Consider the following 25,049-nt stretch of genomic DNA (forward strand, 5'->3'; position numbering starts at 1 on the left):
CAAGAATCCGCTGTCATATGCAATACTTAGCAAGATCTGTTACATTGGAAACCGTTGTTTCGTTGCCAAAGACAAGCCGTGTCCTACAAAATACCGAAGATATATGTTCAATGGAAAGCATGAAAACCTTGATGCGCCAAAGAGGCTCACCGCCGATGAGTTGCAAGTGGAATTAGGGAAGGTCAGGCATATTACACCAGGAAACCATCCTGATAATGGTAGAGGGAAAAGGAAGTTTGGCAGGGCAGAAGAGAGATTATTGTTTACCTGCAGGTCCACTTTGTGGGACTTGGAGTATTGGAAAGATTTGGATCTGCGGCATAATCTTGATGTGATTCACATCAAGAAAAATATATGTGACAACATCATCGGCACACTTCTTAATATTGAAGGCAAGACGAAAGATACCATAAAATCTAGGATTTATTTGACACACCTAGGTATCAGAAAGGATTTGCATGTGCAAGATGAAGGTAAACCACGGGATATGGCACCAACTGTGTACGTCTTGGACAAGGTAAAAAGAAAAGAATTCTGCGAGGTCCTGTCACGTGTGAGATTCCCACATGGATTTGCTTCCAACCCTGAAAGGAGAGTCAGTGCAGATGGAAACAAGGTACAAGGGTTGAAAACTCATGACTCCACGTCCTACTTCAAAGTGTTTTACCTGTTATCCTTAGAGGATTAGGCCGCCCTGACTTATACAGAGCAGTTGTAGAGTTGGGACAATTCTTCAAGGAACTCTGCAGTAGAAATATCAGGATAGATGCTTTGGAGCATCTTAGAGACAAGATACCAACTATCCTATGCGACCTTGAGAAGATATATCCTCCAGCCTTCTTTGATGTGATGGTGCATTTGGCTGTTCATCTACCTGATGAGACACTACTTAGAGGTCTAGTACAGTATAGCTAGGTGTACCCTATTGAAAGGCGGCTAGGCACTTTCAAGGGCTATGTTAGGAACAGAAATAGACCTGAAGGTTCCATTGCAGAGGCCTACATTGCTGCAGAAGCATTGACATTCTGGCCAAAATACATTGAAACAGCTAATCACCTTAGCAAAGAGGTGGGTGAAGACAATCCTGGGCTCAATGTTTTCGATTGTTCTGTTCGAGTTACAGGGAAGAGTCGACAAGGTGACCAACCTAAAGATTTGGACAAAATGGTTTGGTATGTGTTGAATAACTATCCTGAGATTCTACCTTATATCGAGTAAGTGCTAAGTACTGCAACTTATACATCATAATCTACTAAACTTGCAGCACACTCTTATATATTTAGATGTTTGGCACGATCACTATGTTGTGCAACATCTACTGAAAGGAGTTACTGTCGCAAAATCCAAGAGCCATGCAAGCTTTTGAATTGCACTGTCAGTTTTTTTAATATATTGAGTACATAAGATGATCAGCTTGTCTATTTTCTAACCATAGGTTAAGAAGATGTGGGAGGATGGGCAGGCAGTTGATGATGCCCTTTACGCACCAGCAATGGTTCCTGATACTCGGGTAAGACATTATGAATCTTGCATTGTTGGAGATGTGTGCTACAATACCCTTTCACGCGACGAAGGCAGGAATACACAAAACAATGCCATCATGAGCACGGATACTGTTGACGCTCAAATATGGCATGGTCGCAAAGAGTGACTTGAGGCCGTAGCAAGATGGGGTCAAATTTATGATTTCATGTTACCATTGGATGGCTCTCTTCAAGGTGATCGAAAAAGATATGGAGATGGTCCAAAACGATGCTCGGACACAAAAGTTATGACAATCTTAGAGATGGTTGTATTGGCATCAGATCAAAGAATGACATGAAACCTTATTAAGGTGGAATCAGATGAAGAAGGTTACTACAGAAGCTGAAAGTTGAAGCCGGATGATCTGGTCAAGTCCCGGATGATCCGGGTAAAGGCTGGACAATCCGGGCAATCGTCCGAACGTGCGGACAAGTTTTTCTGCTGCAGACTTTAGAAAATGGCCTGAAACGCCCTCAATCTGGCTTAGATTGGTAAGTGTTCAACGCGAAAGTTGTGCGTCTTGTTTAGACGGTTGATTTTGATATAAAAATCATCCAAATGCGAGGTCGCATGGGGATTTTAGAGGCAAAATAGTGAGCTGCTGTCAGAAAACTGGGCTAGGCCATCAAGCTTTCAAGTAAACAGGTTTTTGAAGAGCGCAATGAACATAATCTTGAGGGCGAGAATTCCATCGAAGCTACAATGAATACGCCAAGGATTGGGGGGGGGGACAAGAAAATCTAAAGACCGGTGCAAGCACAATCAAAGAAAGCAAAGGTCGAGGTAAGCACAAAGGTAAAAAGCCGAAAGTCACTTTCACGCAACTATTGAAAATATATCAGAATACAAGTGAGGTGGACAGTGTTTATCGGCCAAGTAATTCAAGAGCATCAAGATCAAACCCTAGGCGGAAACCCGAGGATCGGTATTGGCAAAATGAGAATTCTAATACAGTATATTCTTATCCATATTTTGTGCCGCCAATGCCAATGCCATGGGTAGCTTCCTATGATTATGTAAATCCGTATCCATCATGGGACATGTATGATACACTGGTGCATTCTTTATCTTATTTTAGACCATCTCACAAACATTATGCAGCTCCAAAAAGATCAACATTTGAACAAGCCCATGTCAAAGACCGTTTCAATCATAAAGAATCGGTCCGGAGCTCAAGGAACAAGAAAGAGGTGGTCAAGCAAGTTTACCGTGTTAAAAAAGATGGTCGTAAGAGTGCTACTTTAGATACGATCTCATATGAAAAAGAGCCAATTAAAGTGTTGACATTGGCCAATAAAGGAAATGAGACAAGTCAATCAAGTGCCAAATCTGAAGAGAAGAAGTTGAGAGTGCATAAGGTAAACCAGGGATTGCCATTGCTTCAAGCAAAATCACAGCCAGGGTGCTCACTCGGCTTATCATATTGGCAAAAGAGGAAATTCCAAAAACTTAGTGCACAAGAACTTGAAGAAAAGATGAACATGGCATGGGTTCCCAAAGGAAGTACTAAAAACAAGAATAATATGCAAGATTCCATTGCAATAAGTGCGGCAAAGCTGAGGAAAAAGAAGAGTGCAAGCTTCGAACAACCGAGACGAAGGTTTGTGCATCAGAATCTTCGGTTCAGACAACATCCATATTCTTCAACTATGCCATGGAATTCATCCTCAGGTATGACTGTTTACCCTCCGTGGAGTTATTTTAATCCATGGACGCAATATAACTTCTTACATCATACAAGGGTTTTACCTCATCGCCATACATTTGATTAGCTTCACTTTTGTTGCTAATCTAAATGGCCGATATATACCTATCATCCTAAGCACGTACAAAATTGCCGATGGAGTGTTGACATAGCACTTAGAACAAATTTCGTGCAAGTTATTTTCCGCCACACAAGTATTGCCGAAAAACAGGGGGGCATGTGTTGACGCTCGAAAATGGCATGATCGCAAAGAGTGACTTGAGGCTGTAGCAAGATGAGGTCAAATTTATGATTTCATGTCACCATTGGATGGCTCTCTTCAAGGTGATCGAAATAGATATGGAGATGGTCCATAACGAAGCTCAGACGCCAAAGTTATCATAATCTTAGAGATGCTCGTATTGGCATCAGATCAAAGAATGGCATGAAACCTAATTAAGATGGACTCGGATGAAAAAGGTTACAACTTCAAAGTTCTTCGTCTTGTTGAAACGGATTATTTTTATACAACTAAAAATCGTCCCCATCCGAGGTCGTATGCGAGTTATACAACTAAAACTGTGCGATGTAGCACTACATGGCCGGATCATCCGGACCGGGGTCCAGATCATCCGGCCGGGGCCAAAAACTGACCCAAACAACAAAAGCTAAAAATTGAAGCCGGATTATCTGGTCAATTCCCAGATGATCCGATAAAGGCCGGACAATCCGGGCAATTGTTCGGACGTCCGGACAAGTTTTTCTGCTTCCGACTTTAGAAAATTGCGCGAAACACCCTCAAGATGGCCTCACATTGAAAAATATTCAACATGAAAGTTGTGCGTCTCGTTGAGGCAGTTGACTTTTATATAAAAGTCGTCCAAATTCGATGGCATATGTGGATTCTAGAGCCAAAACAGTGATCTGCTGCCAGAAAACTGGGCTAGGCAGGATCATCCGGGCCTAGAGCCCGACATCCAGGCTGGAGGTCGTGAGAAGTCCGAATTTGGATAGATTTTGATGATTTGGACGACAAGGCAAGTCATTTTCTTGTACGGGAAGTCCATGCGCCTCTTATATAGATAGGAGGTGACGGCCGATTGAACAACACACAATCGATCAATTCATCTACCACTTTTACCTTTACTTTTATCTCTCTCCCTTGTTTTTCTTGTTCCTCATTCTTCGTTCGTTCTTATTTTGTAGGGCGGCAAACCTCGAGGCCCTAGGGGCAGTCAGGCCGACCTAGTGTAACCCATAGCCACCGCGCGCCCTGACCGGGTCCCTCCCGGGTGTGTGGGGTTTCAGGTCCTCAATAGTGCCCGCTGGATTGCTTGCGTACCGCGCTTCCGGACAGGTCTCCTTGGACGTGAGCTGCAGTGCATGACCCTCAGTGTTGGAGGTATATGGTGATGTGTTCATGTGCGAACAGATACGTACGGCAAAGAGACAACTGAAATGTATGCTAACATAACATACATTGTTCAGTTGCAGTATATCTCCAGTTTCGAGGTTCATCGGTGTGTGGTTCTGTTGTGCTATCATTGGTATAACCTGTTTTCCAGGATTGCAAAACCTAGAGCTGATGATTATTTCAAATCCATCAATTTCAAGGCGGCGTACCAGACCGACGAGACTTTTATTTTCGCAAATCAAGCAATACCAATATTTTTCTTGGAAGACACATTTGAACGCAGTGATGGCTGGAGAGTATTGCAAAGGTTTGAGTAGAGGAATTCGTTTGATGAAGTTTCACAACAAGATGATGCTTACACTACTCCTAATGTACAAGATTCCACAGATGTTTCTAATATCTTTGAGAACCATCACGTCAATGACACTGGTGAAAAGATTTCCTGTCGGGTTGTGGACATACAAGAGTTGATCAAGAAGAAGCCAACATTCGAGGATATTGAGGATGAAGAAGAGGACACTATGGGGAATTACGATTCAGACTGATATACATGGCGAAGATGTTGATGTTGCTGCTGTTGTGGATGATGATTAGATTGCTTTTGTCGTATTTGCCTGTCAGAAGACTTTTTTATCTACAATCTGAAATTGTGTTTTCTATGACAACTGGAACCTGATGAACTTGTTGTTTAGTATTTTGCTGTGAGAACATCACTTATTATGTATGTTTATTTGTGTTTTGTGATTGTATGACGACTAAAACATGATGACATTGTTGTTTAGTTGTACTCGTATTTGGCTGTGAAACTTGAATTTGATGACATAGTTTGCTGTTGGACTGCAATTTGCTCGACATCTTCGAATGAGAACAAAGCTGACCCTACAGAGCCTCTGCTAATTTATTTATTTATTAGCAAAAGGTCCTCTGCTATTTATTTATTTATGAGCAAAAGGGGATACCCCCTGATTTTTGTTAATAGAAATCATTAGATGTTCACAACACTACACCCAACCTGCTAAACGGGTTTCATTCATTACTAGTTTCAGCAAAGTGCTCATGTCATAGCCACTAAATACATCACGAGTGCTACATACACTGCAAATAAAAAGACAATCATCCTATAGAGCACATCGATTTTGCCCATTATCCTCACAAGCTCTTTCATTTCCTCATTGCTGTCAAGGCCCTTCAACAGCTGTCGCTTGGCCATGGTTAGAGGAACTACATCTTTAACCTTCTGCTCTGCATCTTCCTCTTCTGTTGTTCCTTCAGTTACTTGTCCAACACCCCAACCTGCTGGTATTGGGATTCCTCGGCTAACCAAATAATCAGCGTAGTTGCATTCCCCCACATCAGCAACTTCCCAGAAATACAAATCACATGAATCTTCCCTTTTCTGCATGAATCAAATTGGAAGATCATCAGCCATATTATTAAAAAAATCAGCAACTCAAAGCAGCAAAACAACACTTAAACATATTATTACCCCATGATTCAGGAATTTGTAGGAGACTCGGCCAGGGTTGAGCATTGTGGTTGGGACGCGACCGATGACTCTGCTTGATTTGCAGGAGTGGCACCACACCACTGGCAGCGGGTTGCAATGAGCAACCGGCTACGGTGCGTGTGATGGCAGGGGTGTGATGGGACCCACATGCGATGGTACGAGTGGTGACTTGGCGCATATCTGGTTGTTGCCCGCTGAAGAGCAGGTGGACGAGCAGCCAGCGGACATGGTTTCTGCGGCCAGAGCTTCTTATGCTAGGCAGAGTAAGTAGAGAAGAGGAGAAGCGAATGTTGGAATGTTAGTTTCGTTGCTTGTAGAGTAGCATGGCACCATATATAGTCATAGTCTAGGTTTAGATTCGAACCAGCTACAGGAGCACATCTCTCTTTTTTCAAAAACATAGCACCGTCTCTTTATTGGTACACTAGCTTGTTCTGTACGCCTTCTCAAGTCTTTGATTTTTTTGCGAGGTAGGAAGGAGGACAAAATTGAGAGTTCTGCCTTGGTTCGCTTGTTGCGGCGCTGCCCTCCGGTGTTGTCAACATGGTCAACAACCGAGAGGAATAAGGAAATGACTGTACATGGTGAGGATGACAGTACGGACCCACGAGGATCATGGCAGTAGGCAAGCAAGTGCCTCCTTTATTACAAGAAAAAAGGGTTCCTCCTGATGGTTTCTTGACATCTGGGTCGCATGGCACTTTCAACATAGTCAATAAGCGAGATAACTGCACAAGGAGCGGCAGACACCCGGGACCCAGGCGCGCGAGGACAGAGAAGGGTATCAGCTGGGTTGTGCGAGAGCTCTGGCCAGTCTAGCCCGGGCTTTTATTTCATATATTTACCACATGACCAACCCAATTTTTTTTTCTTTTATGAAAATGGCTAGCCCAGCTATTTTTGTTTTTTGCAGAATAACCAACATAGGCCTACTTGCTTTTCTATGCCCCGCTGGGCCGGAAATGTTTCAAGATGTGGAGGGATGCATTCGGGCTTGCGCGGAAATTGGCTATATGTAATAAGAAATGGGCTATAAGTAATAATAAATGGGCTGTAAAATGAAAAAAATACAGCTAACAAGCAATTAGTTCCAAAATACTTTTTTCTTTTGGATTCTGATATTTTAAATTTCCTTGTTTTTGTGCGGGTAAAATTTCTTTGGTTTTAAATTAAGGTATGTTTAGTTTTTAAATTAATTTGAATCTAGCAAGAAATTTCGGGTTGTATGCTATTTGGGACAGATTTGGAGGCTAACTTGTGGGTCTACTAGGTTGACGTGTACGAAAGGATTTGTCAACTTAGTCCACAAACGATTCTATCAGCAGTGAGTGGGATGTTAATCCAATGGTCGTGCTGCTTCTTCAATATCTGATCTTCTTGTTCCAGCCGCCCAAACTAGCTCCGATGGGACTGCCTGCTCCCGCCTCCTGTGGCTGGCTGTGTTGCCACATAGGCTGCACCGCCCCACCCTACTCCATCGCTGGCCAGGCCATTCCTCTACTCACTCACACCTCCTCTTATTTTCCGGCGATGGTGGCCGAACCAGTAAACCCTCGTACTCCCCACCGCGTGGGCAACCACTGCCAAGTCTTCCCCTGCTCCGGTCGTTCCCTTCCTATGCCTCGCCGTCGTACACCTCCCTGGTTCTCTCGGCGCGGCATGGTCAACATGGTCAACGAACGACATCCATCGGAAGAGGACTGTACGTGGAGAGGCTGACAACTGGGTCCATGGCCGCACACAAGGAAGTGCCTCCTTATTACGCGCAAAATAATTATTCCTCCACCTGACAACTGGGACCCACCGGAAAGGCCTCTTTATTTCGTGAAAAAACGTTCCTCCCACTGACAGCTCAGACCCACTAGCTATATCTTCGCACGCAAGGAAGTGTCTCCTTGTTACGCACAAAAACAAATGAATACTCCCCCTGCTAGCTGGGACCCACCATAGTGGGAGACTGACTTGTGGGCCTACTAAGTTGACGCGGACAGAGGGCTTTGTCAACTTAGTCAATATGAACGATTCTAGCTCCCGTACCGCATGATATCCTTCCAACGGCCGTAGTGCTTCTTCAACCTCTAGTCTTCTTGCTCTAGCCGCCCAAACAAGCGCTGGTCGTGCCGCCTGCTCCTACCTCCCGTGGCCGGCTCTGCTGCCATGCAGGCCTCACCGCCCCACTCTACTCCAACCTCTGGCCAGGCCATCCCTCTAATCACCAACAACCCCTGTTATTCTGCGGTGATGGCAGCCTCACACCACAACCAAACCAGTCAACCCTCATATGCCTCTCCGCGTGGGCATCTACTTCCGTGTCTTTCCCGGCTCCACATCATCCCCTTCCTAGGCCTCGCCATCGTCCATCGCCTTCGTGCTCTCGGCGCGGCATGGTCAATGTGGTCAAGGAACTACTTCCATCGGAAGAGTACTGTACGTGGAGAGGCTGACAGCTGGGTCCACGGCCGTAGCAATGAAGTGCCTCCTTATTATGCGCAAAATAATGATTCCTCCACCTGACAGCGGGGACCCACCTCACGGACCACCATATTTCGCGAAAAAAACGTTTCCCCCTGACTGCTGGGGCCCACCAGCTACATCTTCGCACGCAAGGATGTGCGTCCTTATTACAGGCAAAAAAATTATTCCCCCCTGACATCTGGGACCCAGCAGCTATATCTTCACACGCAACGAAGTGTGTCCTTATCCTCCCTGACAGCTGGGACCCACCTGGTCGAAGCGTACGTAGTGTTGTCTGTCTTGTCGCGAAGGTGTACATACATACTGGTCAATCGGTCGCTCTGCAATGATGAACCGTGGCTGAGTAAGTAGTGGCACATATCATAGTAGAGCCCCCCACGTAGCAGTTCAGGCTGTCCCGTTTAAACCGTGTAAACGTACATACAGCCACACGCCAAAAAATACAGCAACATACGTACGTATGAGCGGGTTCTCGAAACACGTGCTCACACATACGGACGGCCATGGCTCGTGTACATAAAGAGGCAACAGACGACAGCGACATTGTCCTCTTCATCTTCAGCTAACCGGCTGGGTTGGAATGGAGGAAACAACGTCATGTTCGTTGGGAGCCAAGTGACTGGGTCGGAACGCGTCATGTTCATCGGGAGGCAACAGACTGGGTCGGAATGCATCGTCTGTACATCGGGAGCCAATCGGCTTGGACGGAATAGACGAAAACGAGGCCTGGCGTACCGCAGAACGGAGGAAACGACCTTCTGTTCGACCGCCTACGATCAAAACGGGATCCTGTTCACCGGGAGGGGTGTGGCATACCGCAAAATGGAGGAAACAGACTTCTCTTCAACCTCCTACGGTTGAAACAGGGGTCCTTTTCATCAGGCGGGGTGTGGCGTACCACAAAACAGGACTCCAGAGGTTACTATTCATCCACCGTCGACCTCCTCCTGCCTCCACCTGCTACTGTTCATCCACCATCAACTTCCTCCAGCCTCCACCTGCTACTGTTCATCCACCATCTACTTCCTATATCCTCCACTGGCTACTATTTATCCAGCCCTCCACGGGGTCCTATTCATCAAGCCTCCACCGGCTACTGTTCATCCACCCCCACCTCCTCGATTAGGGTCCTGTTTATCCACCAGCAACTACCTCTACTACCACGGGATCCTCTTCATGAAACCCCCAATGGGAACTGTTCATCAAGAGGCAGCTTCGATTGGCTTCAGTTAGCAACAGTAGCAAAGGAATCACTCAGGTTCAGTTAACAACAAGGGATCGATCAGGGTTCTGTAACGTAGCTAGTGCAATCGCTCGGGTTCAGTTAGAGCCAACGCCTCACTCGGTTTCAGTTAGAGTGCAACGCCTCACACACACACGCGTACGTGTATGAGAGAAACGTGCAAACCTCCGTGCATCGCTCGGCCCCGACCACCCACCATAAACGGGAAGTCCCCAAATTTTTCCTCGCCCTCCCTTCTACCATGACTTTTTCCGTCATGGATTGCCCAAACAATGCCATGCATGTGCGTCTCCAGCCCGCTCAGGATGAAAAGCCCATTTTCTGTCATGTTTTTTTGTCACAAAAGTAGGATCCCATGTGATAGCCTGGTTTTGCCCTCCTTTCTTTTTCTTGATTTTCAGTTGAGTTGGTTTTGAATTTGGAGTTTTGAATCATTTCATTTGGACTTAGCCACTTGGGTACCCCTTGATTTTCACCCAAGTGTTCCCTCTCTACCTCAAAACCATCATTTCACCTCTGGTTCAACCCAAAATATGACTTGGAATATTTTTCTTAAATGAAATATATTCATTTTGCCCTCCAAAACCTTAGTCAGCCCCTTGTGCTCCAAAGCAACCCTATTTTTCCTTGCCCCAAAAATCTTGAGAATAATCCCAATTATTCTTTGGACCCTATGGCACCTTTTTGAGCAAAATATTTCACCACTCTTTGGAATATTTTGGCTACATAAATAAATTCACTTCTGGGCAGAATTGGTAGTTTCTACAACAACTACCTTTTTACTAGCTCCATTGTAGCTGGTTTTCCCTGTGCCTATTTACCTTAGTAAGTGTAAGTAAAACCCCAAAGCTCAGCCCTTGACTCCCAGTGATTTGACCACAGTAGCTCTCCAAAGTTACTGTCCAAAAACTTACCAGTAGTACAAATTCAATTCTACTACACCTGGATCCTAGCTTAACCGTGGTAACACCTCAGTTTACTAAGGACTACACGCCAGATATCTTGATTAGTGCTTAGGGTGGCCTGATGTCACGGTCCATGCAGTGACCGCGTTCGTCCGAGCGTGCTAGCATGCCAAAAACGCGCACTGCATGCTGCTAGACGCTGTGTTGAGTGTGTGCTCGCTGCCCAGCCGGCCCAGGCATGCCACGCCTCGCCACAATCCCCGTCTCCAGCCCCTTAACTCTCCCTCGCGCTTGCCGACATTGGAGCTCGCCGCAGCGAGCACGGGCGCGGTCCTGCCAACGACACATTGCTCAGCGCACTGTGCTCGTCGCGTTCCCCCTCAATCTTGTGCTCGTCCGCACCCACACACAGTTCCTACTTGACCTCCGTCGTCTTCTCCCTTTCTCACTGGCGCCATTCGTTGCCGGGTGCCATGGACAGATGTCCTTCGCCGGAGCCCGATGTCGGTGTCAAAACCGGCGGATCTCGGGTAGGGGGTCCCGATCTGTGCGTCTTAGGCTGATGGTAACAGGAAGCAAGGGACACAATGTTCACCCAGGTTGGGGCCCTCTCGATGGAGGTAAAACCCTACTTCCTGCTTGATTAATATTGAAGATATGGGGAATACAAGAGTAGATCTACCACGAGATCATAGAGGCTAAACGCTAAGAGCTAGCCTATGATGGTATGATTGTAATTGTGATCGGCCTTCTAAGGACCATGCTCTCTGGTTTATAATAGACACCGAAGAGCTAGGGTTTACATGGAGTCGGTTACAAGGAAGGAAACATAATATCCTGTTCGCCAAGCTTGCCTTCCACGCAAAGGAGAGTCCCATCCGGACACGAGCTGAAGTATTGAGTCTTGTATCTTAGCGCTTCTATAGTCCGGACGATGAATACAGTCTGGCTGTCCAGATACCCCCTTATCTAGGACTCCCTCAGTAGCCCCTGAACCAGGCTTCAATGGCGATGAGTCTGGAACGCAGTCTTGTCTTCGGCATTGCAAGGCGGGTTCCTCCTCCAAATACTCCAAGGTTATTATCGAACACGTAGGCCGTGTCCAGATCTGCAAGATGATCTTCACACACCCTTAGCATAAATCTGTTCTGCTGGCAATCTTCGTACGCCGTGCCCCTGCATCGTGACCTGGTCCAACATGAACCAGCATTTCCTGCTCCACCTCGACTCGTGTTGCGAGGCGGTTTTATCGACACGTCCTGCCAAAGCAGAGATCGTGTCCCTCTTAATACGGGATCTTTCATCATATGGGCATATGCGACCCCACGGCGACTGTTGGTATAATTCTGTGCTTTTTAGATAATTCTCAAGTGGTCACGCTGAGGACTCTTGGTATTCATCCCTTTTATAAAGGGGTCAAGGCCTATGCCTCGTTTCCACCTCTCCTACTCCTTCTCGCACCTCGAGCTCCATCGCTCAAAACCTAAGCTCCAACACCCTAGATCCTCCAGTATGTCCGGATCCGACGCAGCAGGCCGGTGGGTGGCGTCCTCGATTCAGGAGGAGGATATTGTGAAGCTTAGGGAGGTTGGATACCTGACTGCTAATATCCAGCCCAGGCTTCCTTCTCCGGGGCAAGTCATCCCCATGCCAGAGCCCAATGATAGCGTCGTGTTTACTCCTCACTTCCTCCGAGGCCTAGGCCTCACGCTCGACCCCTTTGTGAGGGGCCTCATGTTCTACTATGGCTTGGATTTCCATGATCTGGCTCCAAACGCCATCCTCCATATCTCGTCTTTGATTATCGTATGCGAGGCTTTTCTCGATGTCAACCCACACTTTGGCTTATGGCTAAAGACCTTCAATGTGAAGCCGAAGATGATCGAGGGGCGACATGCGGAGTGCGGAGGCACCATAATAAGCAGCAACGCCGATGCCCAATGGCCAGAGGGTTCTTTTCCGGAAGTATCCGACGTATGGCAACAGAGATGGTTCTATGTCACTACTCCCAGGGGTACAAAGTGGGTAGCTGCCCCCGAGTTCCACTCAGGCCCCCCATCACAGTTGGCGTCTTGGACTGATATGGGACGGAATTATGGGCCTGCTGGTGATGTACCAGAACTGCAGAACCGCATCCGGGAGCTCATTAGGAGGGACATAAATCTTGTTAGCATAATTCAAGTAATGCTAGTCCGGTGGATGTTGCCGTGTAAACGTCGGCCTCTCCGCATGTGGGAGTTTAATCCGGAGGGTCCGCGGACTATTAAGCACTTCTTCGGCCTGACGCTCGAAGGAATGTGTAAATACTCTTCGGACCACAAGCAAAGTGTCCGAACACGGCCGAGGATGCGGGCCTAAGCTGCAATCGCCTAGATGCCCAAGTAAGTAACCTTAAAGCCAGACACTTCATTTATATTTATCATGATTATTATTTTGAAAATCCTTTCGTGGCCAGGAATGGCTCGACAAGGCAAAGAGAATCAGGTGTCTGGCGCCACTTCCTGAAGGCTCGCCTGGTCCAACCATTGCAAAGATGATGGACCGGGCGCTCAGCAAAATCCCTTCTAGGAAAGGCGAAGGAAAGGGCAGTGAAGCTGAACTTCATGCGCTGCGCATCTAGACCGGGGAAATTGCTAACCCTCATATGGAGGATAGCCGGGAAGGGGAGGTCAAAGCCTCCTCCCCACGCGGCAAGAAGAGAGACGCCTCCGAAGATTTGGAGGCGGAGACGCCCAAGCAAGGGAAGGAAACATCACCAAGGGGTTCTGCCGCGACGGGCACCCTCACCACGTCATGCCCACCAACGGGCCATCCCTCCAACGAGCTGTAAGTTATTCATTAATTCGAAGGTCTGATGTTACTCCGAGATCCATAACCAGGACTTCGTTTTTTGTAGTCCGGTGAGCAGCTCTTCTCAACAGAGTTCATTTTCGAGGGACCTTCATCCGGAGATGATGGAGAGTGAAACCCCACCTAACTCTCTGCCTCATGAGGCGGGTGACATAGAAGTGTCATCACGGAGGAGTCCGGATCTGCCGAAGCCGGAGGCTAACACATCAGCCGCCCTAAGCCCGGAGCGTTCGGCTCCTACGGGGGGCGATGAGAAGGGTCCGGCGCAGTTCAGTGTCCGGCCGGACGTACTGACGGGCCGTCTGGAGAAAGCCACGCTCTCGAAGGAGCACCGCTCTTTAATGAGCATGGTGCTGACGAGGATTTCATCCGCTACCAGCGGTTTGAATGAGGCATTTACAAGCCTGCTCAAAGGCTTTGAGGTATGTAAAAAATGCACAACTTTTTGGTTACGAAGCATGCGCTAGGTGTGCTCCCTATAGATAGTAGCCCCTGAGACTCTGGTTGCCCGCCATAGGCGGCAAACGGGGGATCATATACTAATGGCTGCGCCGTACATGTGCGCAGGTATACAAGAATCCGGCAGCCGACCAGTCTGTTGAAGTTACCGAACTAAGGAGGCAGATCGGATCTATTGACGCTGATATCACGCTGGTGAATAAATGGCTGGATGAGTCACAGGGTATGTGCCTGGTTTTCCTTATTATGATGTATAGGAAAATGCAAAAGGGGCATAATATTAATGCGATATGTTTGTACTGCAGATGGTGCTGCTGCCGTGGAGGCCCTGAGGGCGGAACTTGCTGAAGCCAAGGAACAAGCTCGGGCTAGCAATGCGGCTACCCTAAAGGAGGCCGAAGACTTGAGAGCCGAACAGGCTGCTCATTGCCGAAGCAAGGAAAAGATAGCCGGAATGGCTGAGGAGTTGAAGAATGCCGCCGACTGGTATGTACTCCTGGAAAAGGAGAATCAGGCTAGTTCGGCTGAGCTGGACAAGGCGCTTAATGTCGCCAAGGAGATGCGTACCAAGATCTGGGGCATGCGTGAGGAGCTTCAACAAGCCAACCAAATCGTGGCTGGGAACTCCTACTTACTGCGGACGAAGTTCTTGGATCCGAAGTATGCTCCCCTGGCTGGGCGCTTTAGTCCGGCAGACGCGTATGCGGACCTGGCGAATAGTATAGCTGATGTTGTCAAGTTCTTCGAGAATCAAGGTGATAAGGAAGTGGAGAAGCTTTTCTAGTTGTAATTCGATGCTCCCACTCGCCCGCTGCCGCTAAACAAGAAGGTGGCTGCTATGGCGGAGCTCCATAGGTTGTCTGGGCTTGCAATGCGGTCTGTAATAGACCACCTTTGGCCACAAGGGCCTAAGCCGGACAGCTACTTTGGTTTGGTCTAGCAATGCCTTGGGGCTGTGTCTCGGATTGACGCCATGAGGAGGTCGGCATGCATAGAGGGTGCACGGATGGCTCTAGTTCGCGTTAAAGCCTATTGGATGGATATGGAGGCCACTGTGATAGCGACCCAGGATCCGGCGGGAGGCCCACATCCGGCCGAGCACTACCATGCGCAAGTCACAAAAGGCGCCCGCCTAATAGAGGCGCAGTGCTCGAAGAGTGCTTTGTTCGAGTGAAAAGTAAAATCACTGTAAAAAACAATATTTTAGTTTAATTATGACGCTATATATATACTTTTGCCATGAAGTATGATTGTATCCCCTTTGCGGCCGTTCTTATATGTATAAGTAGTCCGAAAGATAGCAGTCGTTGACTTCAGCCCCCACGCGAACAATGCGGGGGTGTTCACGAAAAAATATGCATAATCACACTTGATCCAATGTATTGGTCCGTTAAGGAGGTGATCGCACGCCGAACTAGGCAACCAGACTCTATAGCTGTAACACTTTCGCTTAGCCGTGGGAGTATAATATTGCGGCTACTATGTAGCTCCTGGTACATGTGCGCGCATCCGAATACGGGTGCGCGTGTACATTGCCGGAAAACGACCCTTCGTTAATGCGGAGGAATCTTTAGGGATTCCGGTGAGTCGTCGAGTGGTTGAACAGTCTCTTGCTGTATCATGACAGTCAGTTTTCGGCTTTCTCTACTGATGCGCTCATCCGGAATAACCAAGGCACAATCACAGTAGTTCTCCTTTGGCCTGCCTTAGCCGGATCATAGCGGAACGTAAGGCGGCAAACCCAGGAGCTGGGCAAACCCAACATTTGACCAAAGACATGATTCGGACCTGATGCATATACGGCCAAACTCATGACGCCGAACACTCCCGAGGGTATTCGGTCTTTTGTAAAAGAAGATAGGCTGACAAGAGCCTATTGTAAGCCCTTTATTTCTAGGTACGTGCAATTTAGTCTGCCGTGGCCAAATGCCAAAAACGGCAGTATCCTCTATGGGTATAGAACCCATGGGATGGTTAAACAACAAGAGGCAGTAGAAAAGGTTTACACAGGGGCTTAATCAAAAAATAAACCTGTCGCACGGGACCCTGTTGCACATCTGCGCCTTTGTCTCCGTTGTGCCGTATCCTGGAAGGGTATCGCGCGAACATTGTGTGTGAAAAATGTAAAAAACTCGTAGGAGAGTGCAACGTAAGTATGTGATAATAGTAAAAGTGTAAGATGTTGGCCTGCTAATAAGTTCGAGCCAAGTGTGGGGCTGTATTAAATATAGACAACCACTGGTTCCCGTTATGGGATTAGATATACGGTGCCCTATTTGAATTTTAGCCGGGCTACCAGACTCGTCTAACCGTGTCTGTGGTCGGAACGACCAGTCATGTTTTATAATCTTGGAGGCCGCTTATAGTCCAGCCGCCAGGGCCGTCGCGTATTCCTCTGCGCGTTAAGGGCGCTCTATTATTCCACTAACGGTGATGACGCCACGGGGACCGGGCATCTTGAGTGTAAGATGGCCGTAGTGCGGCAATGCGTTGAAGCAGGCGAAGGCCGTTCTTCCTAGCAATGCGTGATAGCTGCTTTGGAAGGGTGTGATAGTGAAGAGCAGCTCTTCGCTTCCGGAGTTGCCTGGGGAGCCGAAAGTTACTTCCAGCACGACGGAGCCCCTGGTGCAGGCTTAAACGCCTGGTATCACCCCTTCAAAGGTGGTGTTGCTTTGTCTACTTTTGGATGGGTCTATCCCCATTCTGCGGACGGTGTCCTCGTATATTAAATTGAGACCACTGCCGCCGTCCATTAGGACACGGGTGAGATGGTATCCGTCGATTATTGGGTCAAGTACCAAGGCCTGTGATCCTCCTTGCCGAATTGTAGTTCGGCCGTCCATGCGATCGAAAGTGATCAGACGAGACATCCAGTAGTGAGACGTGGGTACGACGGGCTCTACGTCGTGCACTTCTATGGGCGCGCGTTCATGCCTTCTCATGGATGTGTGAGTCACGTGGATCATGTTTACTGTTTTAACCTCTAGCGGGAATTTTTTCTGTCCCCCAGTGTTCGGCTGGTGAGGTTCATCCTCGTCTTCACTTGGTGTGTCCCTCCCCTTGTGTTCCGCATTTAATTTTCCGGCCTGCTTGAAGACCCAGCACTCTCTATGGGTGTGGTTTGCAGGTTTCTCCGGGGTGCCATGAATTTGGAATAGTCTGTCCAGGACTCTGTTCAGACAGGACGGTCCATCTTTACTGCCTTTGAATGGCTTCTTTTGCTGATCAGATCGAGAGCCCCTGAATCCGGCGCTGACCGTCGTGTTGTCCGGGCTCTCTTCCTTGTTTTGGCATTTGTTTTTATTACGCTGTGGCTTCCCGTTGCCATCCCTTATTTCGGATGTGCTGGGGTCGCTGGTGCCTTTACGGGCCAGCCAGCTATCCTCACCCGTGCAAAAGTGGGTCATAAGGCTTGTTAAGGCTGCCATTGTCCTTGGCTTTTCTTGGCCAAGGTGTCGAGCGAGCCATTCGTCACGGATGCTGTGTTTGAAAGCCGCTAAGGCTTCGGCGTCCGGACAGTCGACAATTTGATTCTTCTTAGTGAGGAATCTGTTCCAAAGCTTGCGGGCGGACTCTCCGGGCTGTTGGATTATGTGACTTAGATCGTCGGCATCCGGAGGCCGGACATAAGTCCCTTGAAAATAGGCCCTGAAAGCGTCTTCGAGTTCCTCCCAACTCCCAATTGAGTTTTCGGGGAGGCTTTTCAACCAGTGTCGAGCTGGTCCCTTCAACTTGAGGGGAAGGTATTTGATGGTGTGGATGTCATCCCCACGAGCCATGTGAATATGCAGGATAAAATCCTCGATCCAGACTCCTGGGTCTGTCGTGCCGTCGTATGCCTCTATGTTCACAGGTTTAAAGCCTTGTGGGAATTCATGATCCAGTACTTCTTTGGTGAAACACAGGGGGTGAGCAGCCCCTCTGTATCTGGGCGCGTTGTTGCATGTAGTCGGCTGTTGTTGTGTCTGGGGTTGATTCCGAACTGGTATCTGGCTTGTATGAGCGTTTGGGTGACCATAGTCCTGCGCTGGGGTGTGTCTTCTAGATCCATATATGGACCTGGCTGCACCGGCCTTCTTATCCGGATGCTCACGTGGATCGTGCACAGTGTGCGCGACCGCTATGTTATGGTTGTGAGGCGGTACGTCTGGTTTCTTGGTCGAATTTTCTTTTGGTGGAACGTCCGCGTCGTCGAATTCTGGCAGTAGCTTGCGCTTCGGATATCTTTTCGTATGGCGGTCATCACCATATCTTTCTTCAGTGTCTAGCACCTTATTCCATCTGTGACTTAGCTTTTCCTGTGCGGCCTTGAGCCGTTGCTTATGCTTTTCTAGACTTCTTGCGGTGGCCATAAGCTTTCTATGGAGGTTGTCTCGTTCCACTTGTTCGTCCGGGATGATGAATGCATCGTCGTCCGGACTGTCTTCCTGTTCTGGGGCGGCATCATGAGCTCGTCCCTCCGGATCATTGTGATCGGGTATTTGCTCCGAACTTGATTTGGCGTGACCTGGCTCGTCCTGCTCCATCGTTGGGTCCATGTGGTCATTATTGCTTTCGGAGTTTGCGGGTATATCAACCATTCTTGCACTCTTGTCGCTATTTTTGCCATCGCTGGACTTTGAGCATCGTCTGCGCCGCCTCTTTGGCTTTTCCCTGGGTGTTTTATCATACGGACTGTCGTCCTTATTGGGTGTATCTACCATGTATATATCATGTGACAAGCTAGTAGTCCCGCGCTCCAGGGATTCTGGAGCCTCTCCTGCATCGTCATCCATACCGTCGATGTCTTCGGAGTCAAGCACGTCGGTTAATTCTTCGATCGTGGCAATGAAGTGGGTGGTGGGTGGGCGCCGAATTCCTTCGTCGCCTGCTTCCCACTCGGGCCGGACATAGTTCGGCCCAGAGTTTCCTGACAAAGAGAGAGATTTTAAAGAGTTCAGCATGTCGCCGAAGGGCACGTGCTGAAAGATGTCCGCGGCGGTAAACCCCATTACTGGAGCCCAACATGGCTTGACTGGCTCGGAAGCGTGCGGACCGGAACCAACGACCGGATACGAGTCCGGGGGTCCGGGGATACAGGTCTCCGCAGAGATGCGGCCTGTGTTCGGCTCCACTGCCGATGAGCGTGCGGCCTAAGGGCGGGGTCCATCCCTCCGTCCTTGGGCAACACAACCTGTTCCGGATTTAGATGCGGGGCTATTGCAGGGATGACGTTCCGAGCATTGTCCGAGAGCGGGTCTAGGCCGTGCTCGTCATGACTGTCCGGCGTTCCTGGCGCAGATTCGAATCCGTCGAAGATCAAGTCTCCACGGGCATCTGCCGTGTAGTTCGAGTTTCCAAACCTGATTTGGTGGCCAGGGGAGACGCTATCGATCTGCTCTAACTGGCCAAGCGAATTGGCCCGCAGTGCGAAGCTGCCGAACACTAAGGTCTGTCTGGGGAAAGAAGTCTCACCCGGGACCGTGTTGTTGACGATTGAAGACGCCATCAAGCCTTGAAGCGACGGCACAGAGGAACTCTCAATGGAAGCACCAATGTCGGTGTCAAAACCGGTGGATCTCGGGTAGGGGGTCCTGATCTGAGCGTCTTAGGCTGGTGGTAACAGGAAGCAAGGGACACAATGTTTACCCAGGCTGGGGCCCTCTCGATGGAGGTAAAACCCTACTTCCTGCTTGATTAATATTGAAGATATGCGAAATACAAGAGTAGATCTACCACGAGATCGTAGAGGCTAAACCCTAGGAGCTAGCCTATGATGGTATGATTGCAATTGTGATCGGCCTTCTAAGGACCATGCTCTTTGGTTTATATAGACACCGGAGAGCTAGGGTTTACATGGAGTCGGTTATAAGGAAGGAAACATAATATCCGGATCGCCAAGCTTGCCTTCCACGCAAAGGAGAGTCCCATCCGGACACGAGCCGAAGTCTTGAGTCTTGTATCTTGACACTTCTATAGTACGGACGATGAATACAGTCTGGCTATCCGGATACCCCCTTTATCCAGGACTCCCTCACTTGAGCCCTCCTCACCGCCCGCCTATATATAGCCTCCACCCCAGCCTCCTGGAGCACGCGTAGCCACTCCCACACCCTCCTAGAACCAGTAGAAGCCGCAGCCCGGCCGGGCAGGCCGCGGGATGCCGTGATGAAGCCAAGCTCGCTGGTGATCCCCTCCGGATCGTCCCCGCAGCTCCGGGCCCTCCCAAGGCAAGGCGACCCTGCCGGGGCCTCCGCTGCTCGTTGGTGAGGCCATTCCACCCCGCTGGAGCCCCTGGAGCGGCGCCAAGCTGCCCTCGTCTTCGTCTCCGGCAACCTCCGCCCTCTGCCTCCACTGGAGAGGTCGATTCCGACACCGTCCAGTCACCGTTAGCTACGCTACGGGTACGAGAAGGTGCACAATCTTCTCCTCCATCGATCCCTCCCTCTCGTTTGACTCTAGGAAGCCTCATCGCCGGCGTGTGCTCCGGCGAACCGCCATCTTCCCCTGTTTCCCTCTCCCTCCCTCCGGCCTGACTAGCGGGGCCCGCTAGTCAGCCACTCATTACGCGCGTGAAGCGGTATGAGGCACCCCGGGAGTTTACGCTTTCGACGTCACCCCCGTGGCTGTTTATTATTTATTTTAAAATTCATTTAAATTCCAGGAACATTCAACCAGCCACAACTTTTTATCTATAGGTCCAAATGCATTGATTCTTTTTGCATTGTGTTCTTTGACCAAAAATCTAACAGCACCCAAGAGATGGGATTTTTCCTTGCTGTCTAGATTTTCTGGTAATTTTCAGAAGGTTTCTTGATGTTTTCTTTTTGTGGTTTTGATTATTTTCAAAAGAGCCAGCTTGTCTTGAGGATCACCAGGAGCTTTGTGAACCTCATCAGCACTAAGGCAAGCCACAACAACATTTTCATGGTGCCACTTCAATATTTATGATTTTCCTACTTGAACTCATAATTTTTCATGCATTTAAATTATTTATATGATAATTATATTCTGTTAAAATGCTTGTCATGTTAGAATACTTGATCTACAGAAAGTTTGAAGTAAATTTTGTTGCTAAGCTTAGAAGAACTTAGTGATGAGTAAAGAATAAATGATAAGGTCATGAAGTTTAGTAATAAGATTAAATATTATTCTTGCATGATGAAAAATAATGATATTGCTAGAAATGATTCTGGTTGAAGTGAGGTTTGATCTTAACCAGAGAAGTATTTTGAGTTGATGATGATGGCTCCATGGGAGCGTAGTTGATTTAGTTATTTGCATGGTTACGTGGTGCATGTGTAAAGTGATGCATAGCATGGCATTATGACACCGGTTATATTCACTTTAAGTTGAACCTGATAAGTAACTCAACTTGAATATGTTGTTGACCGGGTCATGGTGGCGCTGAAAGGAGTCTTTCCCAGTGCAACCACATTTGCCGGTATGGGACGGCCATAATGCGTTTCATTGTCATGCCTCTGGTCGGTGCCTCCTTTTAGGGAAGGTTATGGGCATGCTGTACCCTGGCCCGATAGGCAGGCATAACCTTGTGAGCCCGTTGTTAAGTTAAGTTTTGGTACCGGGTACTAGAGTGGATCATGGCCACGATGGTGGTCGAGGTGTCTGGAGGTATACACGGGGCCACCCGGGCCTAGCCCAATGGGGACTGAGTCGGAGTGGCAAGGAGAGTGTCATGACAATGAAATGGTTTCGTCGGGATGCCGTTGGTCCACCCGAATGGGAGTGCGAGGCCATGGGTTCCATAGTGTGGGTACAGTGTACTAACTTCTGCAGAGTGTTTAATCTATCGATAGCCGAGTCCACGGTTACGGACACGCTCGAAAGTAGGGCACACCATGGGTCAACACTTAATAAATTTGCACACTAAGCTTGTAATGAGGATGGCAGTAAGGCTGTCGTGTTGAGGTTGGCCACGAGTTGGTCGGGTTGTGACCGCCGTAAGGATCACGGGCCACGAGTTGGTCGGGTGGTGATCGCCGTAAGGATCACGGGTTTGTTGTCGGGCAGTGATCACAATAAGGATCACGGATTTGTTGTTGAGATCTGCACGTTGGTGATCTGGAAATGATCACGTTCGGTAAGCAAGTCCATGGGACGAGTATCAGTTGAGCATATTCAAAGTATGATGGATATATTGTTGCATTGATGTTAAATGGTTAAATATCATGATATTGCTTGTCATTATGTTTATGTTCATTGTGATCTTGCAAGTACATTCAATGTACTGACCTGGCGTGTCATGCCAGATTTCAGGAAAGTCTCGTTGGAAAGAAGCGCTGTCCGAGTCTAGATCGTGTCCACATCGGTGTCCCTGTGCTATGGAGTTCCGCTACGACGTTGTTCGTCTGCCGTGTAGATTGTCATGATCGAGGCCCCCTTTATGTTCACTAAATAATGTACATATTGTTCAGCTGCACCGTGGGTGCCGCTTGGCCTGGCTAACTGTTGTAATATGTACTTTGTTCTGCTAGCATGATTAAAGCAGTTGTTTTTCTATACCAAGTTGTTGTGTGTTGCCAGAAGACAAGGTCTCTGGGATGGCAATGCAAGGTAAACCGGTCGCTCTGAGCCGGGGTGCCACAACGCTTGGTATCAGAGCCGCGCTGACTATAGGCCACACTAGACTAAGCCGAGTTAACTGGACGTTAGATACGAACTGTAGCTGAGTGCTGGTAATATTTGTAGCTGGTTGTTGCATTGTATGCACTGATTTTATTTTTATGCTAACTTGCTAATGGTTGTGAGTGTAGATGGCCCCGGTGCTGTATCCGTGCCAGTTGTAGCTGATGCCGTACACGTCGCCGCATCTCCTTCGTAACGTGTGGCGTCGGCTGTACCCTCACCGTGACGATCCAGTTTATCGTGTGTACCGAGAGCGCCTAGCTGACTCAGTGTACGAGTATCACGCCGTGGTTACTCTGCGTACCAGTTCCGATTTCGGCCCTTACACTCGTATCTCTCGAAGCGGCCGTGCTTTTACCGCTTCTCTAGCTGTCCAGTTTGCTACATTCGAGGTACTTGTTGAGCTTCGCTACAACAAGGTCCGGATGCAAAACGACCCAGGTTTCCATTTCTACCCTTATCTCCACGATAATGGTCGTGTCCGTTTCCCTGTCATTGATCCGGAGTATGATAGTGTAGCTAGCCACCTTTCTTGCTATATCACCGCTAGCTATGTTCTGATCTACGAGCTGGCTCGTGAGCTGAGTCATGCCCGTACTGCTTTAGCCTCTGCTCACTTAGTCACTACTCCACCATTTGTAGGATTTACTCCTCATATTCCTATCAATTCTAGATCCCCTGTTTCCCCGGTTACTCCTCCGAGTAGCTCGGTCACCGCGACTGTGAGGTCCACTTAGTGCTCCTGCTGAGTGGGTTTCACTCCTCACCACTTTTGTAGCCCCGATAATTCACCCTCCACCTGTTCCTGAGGGAGAGCCCTCGAGGCATCATCATCGTGTTGCGTTTAACCTGGAGGTCTCAGTTAACCCTGTCCGTTCAGGATCCGAGTCCGATGGAGAGGATCCCGCAGCACCAGCAGAGCAGTAGAGCTCTCGAGTATTTGCAGTCGTCAGGACGGAGTATGGATGTAGTTGTACGAGTCATGATGTTTCGTTTCTTGTATGAGGGTAGTTGGACCTGGCATGTTGTTATCATTCATGTATGAGTCTATCTATAATTATGTTGAACTTTGTTCGCTGTGTTTTATTCATCATTTCGGTTTCATTCGGGTTTTTGTTGCTGACTTGTCCCCAGTTTATTCTTGAATGCTTCTCATCTCGGTTGCGTTGAATTGGTAAAAATCATCTTAGGATGACGCGGGGAGGCTACAGTAGCAACGTTCGCGAGGGTTCTCCTGTTCGGCGTTCCGCATGATAGGCAGGACAATCACCCGAGCCGTATGTTCCACCACCGCCTCCACCGCCAAATCCGCCCTCCACCGAGAAAATTATGCTTATGTTCGAGGAAAGATGAAATAATGATCTGATGGAAATATTCAGAAGTATTCAAGCAATGGTTGGACAGAATGGAAATCAGCCTAGTCACCACTCCAAGTTGTCAGATTTTCAAAGGACTAAGCCTCCTAGTTTCAGTCAGGCCATTGATCCCTTGGATGCAGATGATTGGTTGAGAACTATGGAAAAGAAGCTTGAGGTTGCTCGAACTGATGAGGAGGATAAGGTTCCATTTGTAACACATTATCTTGAAGGCGCTGCTGCTATATGGTGGGAAAATGAAAAAGGCATGGGGACTGCTGAAGAAGAAATTACCTGGTCAAGATTCTAGGAGCAATTTCGGAAATATCACATCCCTAGGGAATTATGAAGACTAAGCAACGTGAATTTCTCGCGCTCCTCCAAGGAAGTCAGTCCGTGGGAGAATATTTGCAGAAATTTAATCACCTATCACGTTACTCTCAATATGATGTGGCCACTGAAGAAAGGAAGATGGACAGGTTTCTTGGTGGATTAAACCTGCAAATTCGTTGTGCTGTCAGTATGTTCGATTTCCCAGACATCAAAACTCTGGTAAACAAGGCTTTCATTGCTGAAAGGGAACACAAGCTTGTATCAGATAATAAGCCTGCTCATAACAATCACAAGTGTAAATTTGAGCCAAGAAAGGAAATGCAGTCAGTGCAGAAGACTCGCACCTGGCAACCGATTCAGGTGGCATACAAGCCCAATTGGCAACAAAATGTTAACAAAACCACCACTCAAGTCAAGAATGACGTGCTCAACCCAGTTCTGGATAATCGCCTGCGCAATAATTCTTGTTACAGTTGTGGACAAACCGGACATTATGCCAAACAGTGTCCCAAGAACAACCAGACTAATGAAGTATTCAAGCCACAAGTCCACTATCTAGAGGCATGCCCTGGTCAGCACAACATCACTGGATACGTTCATCACATTTCTGCCGATGAAGCCCAAGAAAATCCCGAAGTTGTCATTGGTATGTTCCCTGTTAATAAAATACTTGTA

The sequence above is a fragment of the Triticum aestivum genome, chromosome 4B (genome assembly GCF_018294505.1).
Source record: "Triticum aestivum cultivar Chinese Spring chromosome 4B, IWGSC CS RefSeq v2.1, whole genome shotgun sequence".
Classification (NCBI taxonomy): domain Eukaryota; kingdom Viridiplantae; phylum Streptophyta; class Magnoliopsida; order Poales; family Poaceae; genus Triticum; species Triticum aestivum.